The 19,422-nt window shown below is 42.9% G+C and overlaps 1 protein-coding gene across 3 annotated transcripts in view; it reads right to left on the bottom strand.

Annotated features, from left to right (window-relative positions):
- LOC124142941 (DNA damage-regulated autophagy modulator protein 1-like) overlaps positions 1 to 19,422 on the bottom strand; it is a 76,473-nt gene that overhangs the window by 29,100 nt on the left and 27,951 nt on the right. The window lies entirely within an intron of this gene.

A 19,422-nucleotide genomic window follows, 5' to 3' on the forward strand; every position in this document is an offset into this window, starting at 1 on the left:
GCTGTTTCCATGCAGACGACGGGCCCGGATGTCGCTGCTCGCTGTTGCTGTGGGGGGTGAAACAGGAAGGTGTAATACTCGAAGCTCCGAATTTAATTGCCGGTACTATTAGCATTGTTCATTCTTACCACGGCCAGACACGGAAACCATATCAATATATTCACGATTTTGTTCAACAATTAGCGTACTTTGTGAGAGAAATAAGATGAACTCCTCTGGTAAACATTAAAGTATTCGAATTAGCCACTAATGACAACGCTTAACTGACATCAACAACCTTCCTAATGCACACCACGCCATCAATTAATGCATTACTTGGGATGGAAATGTGCCTATATCAACAAACGTGGTATTAAAATTGTCAAAGGAAGGAGTTAGCTCCTGCCATCGTGCAGTCTTAGCAACCTTTTGTTCCTCAAGCATGAGTTTGTTTGTTTTCTAGCTCAAATTGTGTGATGTATGTCAATCTTTCGGTTGATGGATGCCCTAATCACATAGGGCACAATCACATTTTCTTGACCGAGACTGTTAGACCCACGCGTTGTGTGGAACCAACGTTGGTTCAGTGAGATGGTACATGGGGTAGTGGTAAAGGCATTCCCTTGTCACGCCAAATACCCGTGTTCATTTCCCTACATGGGAGCTGTTAAACCCAGCAAACAGTCCTATGCTCACGAACAATATCGCTTATTTCAAGCGTAAAGAGAACATGATCAATGTTAAACTTGAGATGGATACTCAGGTCTCTTCAAGGCTCACGGACGACAGGTCTGTTTACAACAGGAGGACAACAGGTCTGTTTACAACAGGAGGACAATACGTATTTTTACAACAGAAGGATAACAAGTCTGTTTACAACAGGATGACGACAGGTTTACAACAGGAGGACGACAGGTATGTTTACAACAGGTCTGTTTACAAAAGGAGGACGACAGATCTATTTACAACAGGAGGATAACAGGTATGTTTACAACAGGAGGACAAAAGATCTGTTTACAACAGGAGGACGACAGGTATCTTTACAACAGGAGGATAACAGGTATGTTTACAACAGGAGGACGACAGATCTGTTTACAACAGGAGGACGACAGGTCTGTTTACAACAGGAGGACGACAGATCTGTTTACAACAGGAGGACGACAGGTCTGTTTACAACAGGAGGAAAACAGGTTTGTTTACAAAAGGAGGACAACAGGTCTGTTTACAACAGGAGGACAACACGTATTTTTACAACAGAAGGATAACACGTCTGTTTACAACAGGATGACGACAGGTTTACAACAGGAGGACGATAGATATGTTTACAACAGGTCTGTTTACAAAAGGATGACGACAGGTTTGTTTACAACAGGAGGATAACAGGTCCGTTTACAACAGGAGGACGACGGGTCTGTTTACAACAGGAGAACGACAGATCTGTTTACAACAGGAGGATAACAGGTTTGTTTACAACAGGAAGATAAGAGGTTTGTTTACACCAGGAGGACGACAGATCTGTTTACAACAGGAAGATAACAGGTCTGTTAACAACAGAAGGACGACGGATCTGTTTACAACAGGAGGATAACAGGTCTGTTTACAACAGGAAGATAACAGGTGAGTGAGTTTGGTTTAACGCCGCTTTCAACAGTATTCGAGTTATATCACGCGTGTCAGCTTAATGTGGGAGGAAAGCCCGAAGTGATGCAGGTCTCAGACGTTTACCACTTCGGTGAAACCCACGAGCACGGGTGTGGTGATGACAAACTGAGAAACATAATCGGGGCGAACCGGGATTCGAACCCACAATCATAGGTTCAATAGGTGCCCATGGGACGCAACTCTGCAGAGCAAATCGCGGCGCCTTAGACGACTGGGCCACCCGTGCTCCCTCTCAGCTCTAGGAAAATGAAGATTGTTCTGGGCTCCATTTGGATTTTTTTGTTTGTGTGTAGATATTTATATTTAAAGATAACTTTAAGATAACTTTATGTCTGGGACTAAATGTCAGTCTAGGCGCAGCCATTCGTTTAAGGAGTTTGCAAGGACACGCCGAATGCTTGTTTTACTGTGGAAGTCCGTATTATTTCAGAGGCGAAGATTGGGGAGTATGGACGTTGGCCGTCTAAATAGACGGGTATTTGTATGATCAGAAAAGATTAAATCTTGGAACTGCGAGAAGTGGAACTATAGGATACATTCTGTTTTCGTTGAACAAAATATGGTTGAATTTTACAGTGTCCGTTACTCCGTTTCTCATGATGTTGTTGGGGATTATTAGAGTTACATAACAGGTCACTTGGTGAAGCTTGGAAAACAGGATGTAAACACTGTTGGTAAGCTTCGCTTGTGTCGCTTGTTTAAATCCAGTTTGGGTTGCTGAAAATGTTGTAATCATGACAATGCCTAAACGCTACAGAAGAGTTTCAGCTGACTTTAGATCTGGGAATGCCCCTATTCGACTGGTGACTAGTTTATAGGAAAACGTACACGTGATGCATCTGTCTATTGTGTTCACGTAACAGTTTAGAAGACTAGGTTGTGTACTTGTGTACAGGCATTTAGCTTCCTGATGTCAACGAGAACAATTGTGATTCATGGTTGCCAAAACTCTCTATCATCCGCTATCTCACCGTCGGGCATTGATCTATTAATGGTGGAGATTAATAGCTTGTGTCTTATGTTGGTGAATTTTATACGTGCCGATTTCAAACCGATATTATTACTCGCATGTGAAGAAGGTGTGTGTGTGTGTGTGTGTGTGTGTGTGTGTGTGTGTGTGTGTGTAGGGGAGTATGTCGATGACTGGGATGAGGGCAGACATATTGGGTTGTGTGTGGTCAGAAATCTCCAAGCACTTAGATATTCTGCACGTGTTGCCACGTACGCGTTCCTCTTAGTAGTACTTGAAGTGCCAGACATGCCATTTACGACGTCGCCTGGATTCAGAACTGTGCCACAGATTTGGAATTCCGACCGCGTTTAATGTTTATAATAATGCGTGTGTGTGCCTGTTTTAACCTGTTTATTATATCGCTGCACAAAAGGTGAGACTAAAATATACTATCTGTCTGTCTGTCGTTTTAAAAATTATCCGGGCTCTGAACAATCACCAGTTCTCACGCTTGCTCAAGATTCAGATAGGTCTTATAAATTACTAACTAGTCTAGGGGTCAAGCGGCACTCGTATCTTTTCAACAGAGATATCTGGACCGGTTGTGATACCATCTCCATCTTCTAGACATATGTGCTGAGATTTTACGGTGCTTCGTAAACTGCATGCAGATCGTCTATCGACTTCCATTACCCGCAACCAATTCTGTGAATGCAGTTCAGCAGGCCCCACGATAACACTGACATGGGTACAGGAGATAGGGTCTCATTTCACGCAGTCTTTTTTAGATACACAGCTTCACGATAAATGCTATTTACAGTCCCGAAATGAAATATATCAAGATTCTTATCAACAGTTCAATTACTGCGCGAAGTACATATATACTTTCTGTTGGGAGAGTGAAATCTCTCCACTGTAACCTCGACCTTGGTAACATCAAGGTGTTGGATGTGAAACCCAATTCGCCGCCAAACAATATTTTGACATTATATTTCGTCTAGGTGGTATAAAGTATTTGACGTAATCAGACCCGTGCTGATCCAGGTTGTAATTGGTCTTCAGCAACCCATGCTTGCCGTTAAAGGCGACTATGCTTTGGTATGAGGCACGACTAATGGGATCGGGTGGTCAAGCTCGCTGACTTGGTTGATGCATGTCATCGAATCCCAATTGTGTTGGTCGATGCTCATGATGTCAATCATTGGATTGTCTGGTCAAGACTCGATTATTTACAGACCGCCGTCATATAGCTGGAATATTGCATCGTGCAAACAAAACAAACAAACAAACTATGACGCTATCATGTTATACATGTTAGGCAGATATTCCTTGGTCAATCAGCTCCAGGGGCGGTCGGGTAGCCTAGTGGTTAAAGCGTTCACGCCGAAGACCCAGGTTCGATTCCCATGTCTGGTGTCCCCCGCCGTGATATTACTGGAATATTGCTAAAAGCGGCGTAAAACCATACTCACTCACTCAATTAGCTCCATGCCTCAGATTTGCTGCTTCGTGAACGCTTTGATCATGAGTACGTGAGTATTGAGACATGACAGATATCCTGAAAAGTTGCTGCCGAAAATGGAGACTTCATATGAACCAGGACACATCCAAGATTGTACATTTTAGGTGTAAGAATGCACCCATCTCAGATCTCAAATTTGTATACGGGGATACACAGCTGGAACACACAAGATCGTATAAATACCTAGGACTCTGGTTCGAGGAACATTCAGATATGAAGTGCACAATTAGAGAAGTCGCTACAAGTGAGAGTAGATCTCTGCCCGTCCTTATCACTCAGTAGCACCAGTGTTGAGATATAGCTTATGACGTCTTCACAAAGCTTTATGAGACTACAGTGGAGGCGATCCTATGTATGGTGCACCGCTATGGGGAATCCACTCTTAACGTCAATAAATAAGATCCCAAACTGAGCATGTCGCTTCTTCCTATGTGTACAGCTAGACACATCAAACATTGCCGTTTGAAATGGGTTAGATATACTGTTGGACGAAGCAAAGACATAACTATTCGCCCTTTTATAAAAAATAAATCGAACGCGTGAAAATAGGTTACCCACAGTACTGTTTGAAAGGTAAAAAATCTTTTGCCAGTAGAGTGGAGATTACCTGCAACAAAACGGACATCTTCTTGAAACCTGCTTCAGTCGACAGAGTGATATCTTAAATGCGAAAAGAACTTCGACGAAAAGAAGAAGAAACTTGGTTCAGAACATTATGGAATGATAAAAACAAAGAAAATGGAAATAAACCAAGGACATACAGACTTTAAAAAAAGATTTGCATGTAGAAACTTATATATGGACCAGTGTATCCCGACAAAAGAGGAAAACTTTAACCCGATTTCGCTGCGGATCCCTCCCAGTGCACATAGAACCTGACGGTACAGTACTCCCCACACCTGCTGATTTGTGATAATGATGAAACTGAGCTACATTTTTTAACTGAATGTTATTTTTATGAAGATCTTAAATTTGACTTTAAAAACAAAAAATGTATGACAAAAACATTTTAACAATTCACATTTTGTTAAACATTTGGCATGTGTCTTATCAAATATGTTTAATAGACGTATGTTGTGTACATGATATATGATCATTTTATATAATGTTTTAATCATGCAGCTGAAATAAGAGTGTTATTAAACTTCGCTCTATATGCCTACCTATCTTCGACAACCATAGCGATGAAAAACAAGATATCACTTGGTGTAACACAATGCAGGTCATCAAGAATGAATTCTCACATTGCTGGCGTACGGTCCGTCGTGATGGGTAAGACTAAGGCACGAACGCACGCACGCACGCACGCACGCACGCACGCACGCACGCACGCACGGACGCACGGACTGACACACACACTGTTATCTGATCCCGGTTTCGGTGGAGGGATATTAAGCCGGGTCAACTCGGCGTCTCACCGCCATGAATAACTTGCATTCCTCCAGACACATCAAGATGAGAACCAAATTGAGGAGACCCGTCTTATCCCGACATCGCGGCCTCCAGACACTAACTCCTGCTAAAGAGAAGTCCATCATGCTAGGAGGGATTTAACATTAATACTTATCAGATTCCCCGTGACAAGGGTCATCTCAGTACAGACCTCGGTTTGACATGGAGTGTTGATACACTTTAACACACATCCTGGAACACAACCATGGAACCAGGCATGATCATGGAACACATATAGCCACCATGCTTGATAGAAGAACATATATATTATGGTCACTCTTCACATATAAACCCAGACCGACCCAGATCGTGTCTAACAGGGTCATTACAGAAACAGTGCACCTCACAGGGACATTAAAGAAACACGTGTACCTGACAGGGACATTAAAGAAACACGTGTACCTGACAGGGACATTAAAGAAACACGTGTACCTGACAGGGACATTAAAGAACCACGTGTACCTGACAGGGACATTAAAGAAACACGTGTATATCACAGGACCAGTATAGAACCACGTGTACCTGACAGAGACATCAAAGAAACACGTGTATGTCGCAGGGCCGGTACAGAAACACGTGTATCTCACAGGGCCGGTACAGAAACACGTGTATGTCGCAGGGCCGGTACAGAAACACGTGTATCTCACAGGGCCGGTACAGAAACACGTGTATGTCGCAGGGCCGGTACAGAAACACGTGTATCTCACTGGGCCAGTATAGAAACACGTGTATATCACAGGGCCAGTATAGAACCACGTGTATATCACAGGGCCAGTATAGAAACACGTGTATCTCACAGGGCCGGTACAGAAACACGTGTATGTCGCAGGGCCGGTACAGAAACACGTGTATCTCACTGGGCCAGTATAGAAACACGTGTATATCACAGGGCCAGTATAGAACCACGTGTATATCACAGGGCCAGTATAGAAACACGTGTATCTCACAGGGCCAGTATAGAAACACGTGTATATCACAGGGCCAGTATAGAACCACGTGTATATCACAGGGCCAGTATAGAAACACGTGTACCTCACAGGGCCAGTATAGAAACACGTGTATATCACAGGACCAGTATAGAACCACGTGTACCTGACAGAGACATCAAAGAAACACGTGTATGTCGCAGGGCCGGTATAGAAACACGTGTATCTCACTGGGCCAGTATAGAAACACGTGTATATCACAGGGCCAGTATAGAACCACGTGTATATCACAGGGCCAGTATAGAAACAAGTGTATCTCACTGGGCCAGTAAAGAAACACGTGTATATCACAGGGCCAGTATAGAAACACGTGTATATCACAGGGCCAGTATAGAAACACGTGTACCTCACAGGGCCAGTATAGAAACACGACGTCGTGTATATCACAGGGCCAGTATGGAAACACGTGTATATCACAGGGCCAGTATAGAAACACGTGTACCTCACAGGGCCAGTATAGAAACACGTGTATATCACAGGGCCAGTATAGAAACACGTGTGGGGACAGAGACATCAAAGAAACACGTGTATGTCGCAGGGCCGGTAGAGAAACACGTGTATCTCACTGGGCCAGTATAGAAACACGTGTATATCACAGGGCCAGTATAGAACCACGTGTATATCACAGGGCCAGTATAGAAACACGTGTATCTCACTGGGCCATTATAGAAACACGTGTATATCAAAGGGCCAGTATAGAAACACGTGTATCTCACAGGGCCAGTACAGAAACACGTGTACCTCACAGGGCCAGTATAGAAACACGTGTATATCACAGGGCCAGTATGGAAACACGTGTATATCACAGGGCCTGTATAGAAACACGTGTACCTCACAGGGCCAGTATAGAAACATGTGTATATCACAGGGCCAGTATAGAAACACGTGTATATCACAGGGCCAGTATAGAAACACGTGTATATCACAGGGCCAGTATAGAAACACGTGTACCTAACAGGGCCAGTATTGAAACACGTGTACCTGACAGGGACAGTATAGAAACACGTGTATGTCGCAGGGCCGGTATAGAAACACGTGTATCTCACTGGGCCAGTATAGAGACACGTGTATATCACATGGACATCAAAGAAACACGTGTATATCACAGGGCCAGTATAGAACCACGTGTACCTCACAGGGCCAGTATAGAAACACGTGTATATCACAGGGCCAGTATAGAAACACGTGTATCTCACAGGGACATCAAAGAAACACGTGTAACTCACTGGGCCAGTATAGAAACACGTGTATCTCACAGGGCCAGTTTAGAAACACGTGTAACTACTGGGCCAGTATAGAAACACGTGTATCTCACAGGGCCAGTACAGACACACGTGTATATCTCTGGGTTAGTATAGTAACACGTGTACATCATAGGGACATTATTGAAACACGTGTACCTCACTGGGCCAGTATAGAAACACGTGTAATTCCATGGGCCAGTATAGAAACACGTGTACCTCACAGAGCCGGTATAGAAACACGTGTAACTCACTGGGCCGGTATAGAAACACTCTTACCTCACAGGGCCAGTATAGAAACACGTGTACCTCACAGGGCCGGTATAGACACACATGTATCTCACTGGGCCGGTATAGAAACACGTGTAACTCACAGGGCCAGTATAGAAACACGTGTATCTCACAGGGCCAGTATAGAAACACGTGTAACTACTGGGCCAGTATAGAAACACGTGTACCTCACAGGGCCAGAAGAGACACACGTGTATATCTCTGGGCCAGTATAGAAACACGTGTATCTCACAGGGCCAGTACAGACACACGTGTATATCTCTGGGCCAGTATAGTAACACGTGTACATCATAGGGACATTATTGAAACACGTGTACCTCACTGGGCCAGTATAGAAACACGTGTAACTACTGGGCCAGTATAGAAACACGTGTACCTCACAGGGCCAGTACAGACACACGTGTATATCTCTGGGCCAGTATAGAAACACGTGTATCTCACAGGGCCAGTACAGACACACGTGTATATCTCTGGGCCAGTATAGAAACACGTGTACCTCACAGGGCCTGTATAGAAACACATGTATCTCACTGGGCCAGTATAGAAACACGTGTAACTCACTGGGCCAGTATAGAAATACTCGTACGTCACAGGGCCAGTATAGAAACACGTGTACCTCACAGGGCCGGTATAGAAACACATGTATCTCACTGGGCCAGTATAGAAACACGTGTAACTCACTGGGCCAGTATAGAAATACTCGTACCTCACTGGGCCAGTATAGAAACACGTGTACCTCACAGGGCCGGTATAGAAACACATGTATCTCACTGGGCCAGTATAGAAACACGTGTAACTCACTGGGCCAGTATAGAAACACTCGTACCTCACAGGGCCAGTATAGAAACACTCGTACCTCACAGGGCCAGTATAGAAACACGTGTACCTCAAAGTGCCGGTATAAAAACACGTGTATCTCACTGGGCCAGTATAGAAGCACATGTATCTAACAAGATTGAACGCATCCCTGGTCTAGTGTTGGAGCGTCTGCCCGGAGAGCGGAAGGTCCGGGGTTTGATCGGTAGAAGATGGTACTTGTCGTTACCCTGCCTGGCACTCGGCATTAAGCGGCTAAAACAAGGACTGGTCGGCTCGGAGTAGGTATACTGTGTCTGAGTGGGGTGTTCATGTTAAACGGCGACATGGTATCCCAGTGGGCTAGCACTATAAAATCGGCATCAGTCCGGACTTGTAAACGCTGCCACACACACGCACACGTGCATACACTATAGCTATATAAGTGCACTAATCTTGGATGCGACGTTAAACCCCATTTCACCTCACCTCACCTCAACTCACAAGATTGACTAAAGAGATCCAGTGAGATGATCCTTGGCTTTTTAAAAAAAAAAAACTTTCCATGAATATCATTACTATTATTTGCTATTTCTCACTGCAACTTAGGACGTGACATACAGTGATTAATGAGGATGTTGAGTGTTCAGGAGAGATAACAGTAAATAGAGACTTCCAGCTCAGGAATACACTTACATTGGACAGTTTCAGTTGGAACCCCGAGATGCTTTCGGGGCAGACAAGGCCCTCGCCACTATCGTAACAAGCGATTTGTACAGGACCTGGTGGTGAAATGGTGGGTCGCCTGACTGGCTCAATGTGTATTATCGTACCTCGCTACTGGTCTGTCCCAGATAGGTCAGGGTGATGTGATAAAACGTCAATCCACATTCACTCGGTCAGGAACGGACCGCCTTCGTGGTATTGTGGTAGAGCGTCCGCCCGGAGAGCGGAGGGTCCGGGGTTCGAACCCCGGCCGCATCATACCAAAAGACGTTGAAAGATGGTACTTGTTATTACGCTGGCTGGCGCTCGGCATTAAGGAACTAAAACGGGGACTGGTTGGCGCGGAGTCAGTATACTGTGTCTCAGTGGGGTATTCATGTTAAACTGTGGTATCTCAGTGAGCAAACACGCAGCCACGCACACACGTAGAGGCACGTCGCTATATAAGTGCAATTACCTTGGACGCGACGTTAAACCCAATTTCACTTCAGTCAGGAAGGTGATCACTCACGCCACAAAAATTACATTGTTGCAAGGTGTGGTTTTTTGTTTTACACTATCAATTAGCAAGCTCTGTGAGTTGGCAGCCTATCAATTAGCAAGCTCCATGACTTATCAGACGATCAATTAGCATGCTGGTAGTTTGATAACGGATACCGTATGTTAATTGATACTCTGATAACTGATAGAGGATGCTAGTTGACAGTGTGATAACTGATAGAAGATGCTAATAGATAGTTTGATAATTGAAACGGTATGCTGACATATAAGTGACGGGCTGATATTTGATAGTCTGATAACTCATAGAGCATGTTAAATCTTAGTCTGACAACTGATACGGTATGGTAATTGGAAGACAACTGACTATTGGGAACTATTGGTCCACATATTGTCTGTACCTTGTGTCAACTATCAGTGTTGTCACACACGGTAACGCTATCTACATCCATTGTTGAACGCCGAAGCAATTAATCCGATGAAAGGAATATTGGAACAGCCGCCAAGGTCACCAGATACCATCCTCGACAAGACAACCACGGTCTTGATGAATGTGATCAAAGCAGTGGTTTATAGCGGGCCGACCCTGTCACCGCCACGGCCATTAGTGTTGGCCTTAGGTCTACACAGATCACTGTTATATCACGCTGATCAGTAATAAGCAATGAGTTAGGGCACCACCCCACACCCCACCACCTCCCCCGCCCCCTCTATCGGTACGTGACACCTGTGCGCTTCCACTAGACAGAACGTCGTACCGCCAGGTCTAAGACGTCTTGTAACAGATGCTGTTAGCCTCCAGTGACGCCTTGTACAGAGCTAGCGAGTTAATGAGTTGGATTTAAGGCTGCGGGAAGACCTGAGATGGTAGCACGTAGCCAGTGTGTAGATTATGCGTGCATCAGTACAGAGAGAGACAGCAATCTTTTCTGTACAAGCATATATAGTAAAGTCGGTATATAATTTCAGACACATCCAATCGTACCAAGGTTACGAGACACAACGACATTAGATACACTGTAAAATAAAATATATACACTATAACCGGCATATTTAAATATAATGTAACCATTCATAATAAACATAAGTTTATCTGAATTAATCAAGTTTAAAAAATCCCATTAATATGTCTATGTACTCTAAATTCAAGATGGCACAGCAACTTATCTGGTGATGCTATAGACATTTTCTGTTGATTATGCCATGAGCTCGAGATCGTTCGACCGATTCTAACCCACACCACCACATCTACCCGTACAAGCAGCTGGCAACTGTGGAGAATTACTAAGCTAATCAAACAGCTTCATCTGATGAATCTCACACACCCGCCAGACTGACCAGGCGGTGTTTGAACAACTGACCACAGGACAGTTCACAGTAAACACAAGTACTAACAGTTTATACTGCCATACGTTCACGCCAGTGTCTGACCACGTGCATGGCGTGCATGGAGCTCCAGCGTGCAGTACATCACCTTGTAGTTTACTCAACGTGGTATCTCAGTGTTCCCCAACAATCCCAGTTTCATGAAGGCTGTGGTCGTCAGCACCGGCTGTAGTGCTGAATCCACGAACTGGATTAACTTTACTCTGGTATCAACATAAGAGAATTCTATATTGCAACCTGAGGGTGTATTTTGAGTTTTTGCTACCAGATAACCCAACAGCTGGCATGTACTGCTTGTCATGTAAATCATAGTGGTGTCGTCTGGAACCGAGATTCCAGTAAGCAGGGCGCTCGACAACAGATTACAAAATCGTCTTTCAAAAGCCGTTTGTACATTGTGTTCCGGTAATAAGAAATCTCATCAGCAGTTCATTTTCAAAATGACAAAGTCGCCCGAGTTTTCGAATAATGTTTTTTTTCAGTAGGCAGAGAACTTATTCAAATTCGTTTGCAGCCATGGCGACACAGAAAGGATAAGGAGTCATAAAACCTTGACATTCACCAAGATACAGTCGTACTTTTCCCCGGATAAAACCAAATACACTTGCTGCGTCTTGATGGCCCTTAAAATCGTTCACGTGTCTTGAATCGTATAACTTTCTTACTTTTTATGGCCTATCAAGTCAGGTATCTTGACGTCTGATGGCGGTGATGTAACGTACGCCACGTAGCAGATCATGTCATACGCCAAGTACGTCACTTAGCAGATCAAGTGTTACAGCAAGCAGTACTTAGATCATGTGTTACGTCACGTGGCAGATCATGTGATACGCCAGGTACGCCAGGTACGCCAGGTCGGCCAGGTAGCAGATCATGTGATACGCCAGGTAGCAGATCATGTAATACGCCAGGTAGCAGATCATGTGTTACGCCAGGAAGCAGCATATGTCATGTGATACGCCAGGTAGCAGATCATGTGATACGCCAGGTAGCAGATCATGTGATACACCAGGTAGCAGATCATGTGTTACGCAAGGTAGCAGATCATGTGATACGCCAGGTAGAAAAATCATGTGATACGCCAGGTACCAGATCATGTGTTACGCCAGGTAGCAGATCATGTGTTACGCCAGGAAGCAGATCATGTGTTACGCAAGGTAGCAGATCATTTGATACGCCAGGTAGCAAATCATGTGATACGCCAGGTAGCAGATCATGTGTTACGCCAGGTAGCAGATCATGTGATACGTCAGGAGGCAGATCATGTGTTACGCCAGGAAGCAGATCATGTGTTACGCCAGGTAGCAGATCATGTGTTACGCCAGGTAGCAGATCATGTGTTACGCCAGGAAGCAGATCATGTGATACGTCAGGAGGCAGATCATGTGTTACGCCAGGAAGCAGATCATGTGTTACGCCAGGTAGCACATCATGTGATACACAGGTATGTAAAGTATGTTTTCATCAGTAAAAGCATGTATAATGACTGACCAGGGTAAAACAGATTGTTTTTCAACGTCCCGAGTCGTGAGACAGGGGTGTATTATGAGTCCTGTTTTGTTTATTTTCTTTATCAATGAACTTGTTATTGAAAATCATAAACAATGTAGTTATGGTATATTTGTCCATGAAGATATTGTTGATATTATGATGCTATTGTTTGCTGATGTCATTGTAATGTTTTCATTTGCAGTAAGCGGTTTACAAAAACAATTAAATGTACTACAATCATTTTGTTTGAAATGGGGACTGGAGGTCAATGTAAATAAAACAAACATATGGTCTTTAGAAATGGTGGTATTGATGCCAAAAGGGAAAAGTGGACTTATGGAAATGCTTCGGTCAAGGTTGAAACTTACTATAAATATTTGGGTATCATGTTTTCTTCTACATTAATGTGGTCAGTAGCATGTAAACAACTTGCTACTTAAGCTTCAAAAGCATGTATGCCTGTGTATAAATTGTTTAACCAAAATAAGTATAGATCATTTTCAACAGCATGCAATATTTTTTATTGTAAAATTGCACCAATATTATATGTTTCGGAAATATGGGGAACAAAATATTATGCTGCCATCGAAAAAGTACATACCTCATACTTCAAACGTTTTTTTGGTATTGGTAAATATGCCTCAAATAAAGCAATTCTTGGTGAAACTGGACGCTGCAATATGTTTGTGCATAGCCAAGTAAGAGTAGTTAAATATTGGATAAAGTTACTAAGAATGGAAGAATGTAGATATCCTCTTCAATGTTATAAGTTGTTAAAGCAGTTGGAAGATAAAGGTAAACAAAACTGGGTATCTGAAGTAAGAAATCTATTATTTACATATGGTTTTTTTCTTTTGTGTGGATTGCACAGGATATTGGAAACACTCAAGTATTTATGGGAATATTTAAGCAGCGAGTGAAAGATATATTTTCACAAAATTGAAATGAAACTGTTACATCTTCGCATTATCTTAGCAATTATAGTAAACTAAAGTCACATCTTCAACAGGAAATGTATTTATCTGTCTTACCAGACTAGTTATTAATAAGATCGTTTTGTAAATTTAGAATCTCATTACATAAGTTTAATGTAAATTTGTGTCGTAAATCGAAAGATTGATTCTGTTAACAGTGTTTGTACCAATTGTGACAGAGATGAAGTTGAAGATGAATTCCATGTCTTATTTAAGTGTAACAAGTATTCCAAGTTAAGATCTACATATCTCCCCTTCTTGAATAATGACTATAAATCTGAAATGTTAATGATCAATATTATCAACTCACAAAATAATCATATTATCTTTTCAGTGGCTACTTATATAAAACATGTTTTTTCTATCAGATTCAAGAAGATGTAATTTCTGTATATGCACGTGACATAATATTATGAGTTAGTATCAATTGTACTTTAGGCCATATGGCCATAATACTGAATAAACCTGTCTGTCTGTCTGTCAGGTAGCAGCTCATGTGTTACGCCAGGTAGCAGCTCATGTGTTACGCCAGGTAGCAGATCATGTGATACGCCAGGTAGCAGATCATGTGTTACGCCAGGTAGCAGATCATGTGATACGCCAGGTAGCAGATCATGTGTTACGCCAGGTAGCAGATCATGTGTTACGCCAGGTAGCAGATCATGTGTTACGCCAGGTAGCAGATCATGTGTTACGCCAGGTTGCAGATCATGTGTTACGCCAGGTAGCAGATCATGTGTTACGCCAGGTAGCAGATCATGTGTTACGCCAGGTAGCAGATCATGATGTGTCTGTACCTGTCGATCGGCTTGTGCCAGTGCTGACGGGTAGCAGCACAACATGGGTGGTGACCCCTGCTGTGATACTGCCGGAATAAAAGCGCCACAAACCCGAACGTTCTGTCCCATAGCATGGTCCCTGATATAAATAGTTTGTCAAAGTCCTCTCTTCAATAGCACCTAGTTGTACAGAATCTGCTGGTGACCTACGTAACACAGGCTTTGTGACCGAGATGACCCCACGACCACCGCCATTCAGTCAACACCTGGACTGCCACAGACACATTTCCTCGAAACTGATTCAATATTAAAACTGCACCCCTTCACTTCCCGACTGCGGATGCTGCAAACATCACTTGAAAGCCTGGGCGGATCTGAAACTAGAGTGTTTCCAATGCCGCCGTAGTGAAGCTGAAATACCCGACTAGCAGCAGATTTCACATGTCACTCGGCAAACAGTTGATAGTCCCAGGCTGTGTACATTCTATAACAATATAGATACGCTTCTTTAAGAGTGAAGTAGTATTGGAAACATATGTTATCCAATACCTTTATAATAAATGATTAACTTGGCGATTCAATATTCCTTTGTGACAAATTAGTCACATATAATAAATTTCCTTAAATTATTTCTACATTTGCAAGAACCGCAAAATACCTCGATATAGAACATCAAACGTTCCATGCCCATTTCAGAACTCGCAGAAAATTGAGATTTCTATAAATGTCGCCAGCACTTGTACCTTGACACCAAAGACCAATCTCCACCCTGACAGTGGGCACCATGTCACGCCAGTTCACCTAAGTTCTGCCTGCTAGTGTACAGGAATACACCAGCCCTGGGTTAATCATCTGTGGTGATACAGCAGAAAAAAACTAAAAGGACATATTTTTTAAGAGGGCTGTCGATCGATTTCAGAAGTACTTCCCGGCGAAGCCCTCCTGAAACTTTCGAAACGAAGCCTGTCATCTGATTTATTAAAGCTAGGGCCCCGAGAAGGCGTAATAATATGATAATATGATAGTATTCTGAGAACTTTGTGTAAAGAGGCTTTAAACAGCGAAGTGATAACATGGGCAACGTTCCATCACATATCTGGCTTTGTCTGTTTCAACGTCAGCTGCCACACGACCCATGGGGTTACTTCATGTGGGTGAGCTACTCGTCAGTCATAGATTCAGATAGATGTGCATGACATGCAAGTGGTTAGTGTATCAGCTCTCTGTACTCCAGCTATAGTTGACACATATATAACTGTGACAACTCTGGCAAAGTGGGATTCAAACATTGAAGCCACACATTTCTGAACCGATCAGGTCCCACTGACATAATCTCACTAACACAGTACAGTGAAAACAGACAAATCAGATTACTTTACAGGGGTCATAGTGATTCTGACCATGTCATTGCGGGTGTAGTGGTCAAGCCACACACAACATCATTAAGAGGTAGAAGCAGCACAGCCCACACATAGCACTTAAACAACTATTGCGGCGTACGTCATGCTGAACCCGAACAGAAGCTCTTGCTAGTAAACAACTCACAGGACTTCTTCTAACAAGAAAACAGCGTTATCACTATCCCCGTCATTGGGTACATTAGAGTTTGTTTGTTCATATAGTAATAAACATAAGCTGTAAAAATGAACCATATCAAGCCTTAAGAAGAGATAGGCACATGGGTCACTTTTGGTCATCAGAAAAGACATCAGATTAAATGTGAAATTAATACACACAAAAGTCCCCTTCTCTGGAAAAAATAAGTAATGGCAGAAACGCAGTCTTGATAAGTATCTCTTAGATAAGCATGAAAAGTTTCATTCGTCTAACTGCAGGAGTTTCTGAGAAAACTTGTCCCCATTGCAGACACTAAGCACTTAAATAAAAAGCGTGGGGCAAGGGCCATAACTCTGTAAAAAATAATTGACGGCACCAGTCTTTAAACTAAGCCTTGACAAGTATCTCTTATATAAGCATGCGAAGTTTCATTCATGTAACTTCAGTAGTTTCTGAGATAACTCTGTCAGAAATGAATTTAACAAATTTTCGAATTCATTTAAGATCATGATCAGTAACATCAGTGTGTAAAATTTTATTTCTGTAACATAAATAGTTTTAGAGAAAAGTTGTCCCCTTTGAGGGGCGGACGGACGGACAAACATAATCCTATAATCCCATTGAACATTTTTATTCAATCCACATGCAGTCAATGCCAGGAATATAAGATGCCCCGGGACCTCGTTCAAACCTTTTCCAACCGAGGAGCTGTTCCTCTACCCCACCATCACCCACCATTCATCCCCTCCCCAAAGTGCCTGGGGATGTGCAGGTGGTGAGTGAGAGTGCTCGAGTGGTCAGTGTGATCTGACCGCTGGTCAGTCAGGGGAGTAATGAGGTGAGATAACGAGTGCAGCTGGCCACCAGTGGCTACGGACAGGCAATTATACATTGTCAAAAGTTTTCAAAAACTGAAGCCAAGTTTAATTCCTCGTTCAGGTAGAAACAAAATACCCAGCTACCCCGGTAGACAGAGTGAAACGCACGGAGGGGACAAACTGCAGCTGATCAAAAGCTCACTGGAATATCACTGTCCAAATCGGAGACCCCAAGCTAATCCGTGGCGCAGGTAGCCCCGTCAACGTTTTCAGCAACCTGCAGGTTAAGCTTAGGTGAGGATGTTTGTGTCAAATATTTGAAATTTGGAATTTGGGATATACTCCTCACATAAAAAGTAGGAACTAAAAAATTATGCAAAAGCAAACTGTAATGTACGTACCCACCCACCCGACATGCGTTCACGTAGGACATAAACAAACTGTCAAGTCCCGTTAATCCGACATTGTTTCTTTGCATATGATTATGTCGGATTAACGAGTATGTCGGATAAACGAATTAAGGTAGTATCAACGTTCGTGGTCGAAAATTGGACAACTACACGATAGATAACCATACGAACACGTAATACAAAAGGAAAAAGGAAATATTCATATTGTTGTGTGACATTGTTAGCGGAATATGTTTTCTAATCATGCAGCCTCTAAAGTTTAACACAAAACTACTGTTACGGACTGTATGACTGATTCAAAATACTTTTTAAAGTACTGTAAAATAAAAGGCTGCCCCTACACCCTACATACGTTCACGTACATTTCTTAGCAAGACACCAGAGAATTTACAGGAAAGCCTCCCCGACAAAGCAAACTAAACTAAAGGAGCTACCATCATTACCAATGTGTCACAAGTGCAAATGAAATCAGTATCATACTACATGTGAGTTTAGTCAACATTGCCACCAGTCCACCGTGTACTGCTGCAGGTGTACTCTACGCGCTTTATCCGAGTCTTCGGTGTGGCGCTTTAACCACTACCTACCCCACTAATTATAATTCATCAGTTTATGTAAGACGTTTTGAGCAATACTCCAAATCTGCCGATCTAATGATTAACGAACATGTGTAAAGCTTTAACGACATGATTGGGTTACCGTAACCTGAGCGCTTTGTACTCGGTGTCTCATCTCCCTTATTAAGCGGGAATGTATGATTGTGGTCGTGTGGAAGTTCTGAGGAAGGAGGAGAGATGGAGCCTCGGATTTTATGTCTAGATTAGATATTTTTTTCAACAGGCAATTACTTGCCTGAGCAACATTATTTTTTTCAAGAATTTTCGGGGACAATTATTATTTATCGATAAAATCACAGCTTGGCTGAACAGTACTACAGTTATATCGCGGCGTGTCAGCTTGATGTTAGAGGAAAGCCCGAAGAGTTGAAGGTGTCAGACGTTTACCACTTCGGTGAAACCCACGAGTACGGGTATGGTGCTGAAATCGGGGACGAACCGGGATTCGAGCCAAGAATCATAGGTTTCTGGCGTGCCAAAGGGACGCAACTCTGCACACATCAGATGACTGAGCCACCCGCGCCCCAACGTGTATCAAGACTAGTTGGGTAAACACTTCAGTCATGTACAACTGCTCCATGTTAGTTTAACAAATTGACGGTCACTGTAATTGGAAATGAAAATTATGGTTTTACTTTTGTATGATTAAGAACATTAAGCTGAGTGTGACCAAGGATGAAGCGGTTCCCCGGGTAGACGAGTAGCAGTCAGATAGATCATGTTTTGCGTACTAAGACTGTGCTCCAGTCTTCAGAGAGGTCGTTCCGATGCCAAAATTATGTGAAGACAAAGAAATGTTAAAATGGTTTCAGTTGTGTGAACGATTGTATCAGCACTCGAATGATTCGTGATTTCGAGTACCAAAGAAAGGAAATATATGAACTCCTCTGCTATAAAGATAAAAGGAAAGAATTGCTAACGAGGGGTTTTGCTGGTCGATGGTAGGCGTTAAAACAATCGTCAAAATGTTAGAACGCAACTCATTTCAAACATAGTAAACGTGTTATATTTGATGTATTGGTGTACAGTGATGTACACCTACCTGTTCCGGCATCTCCAGCATTTAACAGAAGATAATGAGCTCCCATAACTCTACTTAATAACCTCAAACCGTACAGGTGCTTCACTTATAAACACAACAAAGTCATACAGGTGCTTCACTACCTGTCTCTATTCGTTAAGTGAGCCAGTCGAGGAAATCACTACAAAAATGGTTAACAACTCTCCAAAGAAATGTTTGATTTCATATGATTTGTTTAATCCTGTCCAAATGCTCTTCGAACAAT

Source organism: Haliotis rufescens, unplaced genomic scaffold, assembly GCF_023055435.1.
Source record: "Haliotis rufescens isolate VD_foot unplaced genomic scaffold, xgHalRufe1.0.p SCAF_6, whole genome shotgun sequence".
In the NCBI taxonomy this organism is placed as follows: domain Eukaryota; kingdom Metazoa; phylum Mollusca; class Gastropoda; order Lepetellida; family Haliotidae; genus Haliotis; species Haliotis rufescens.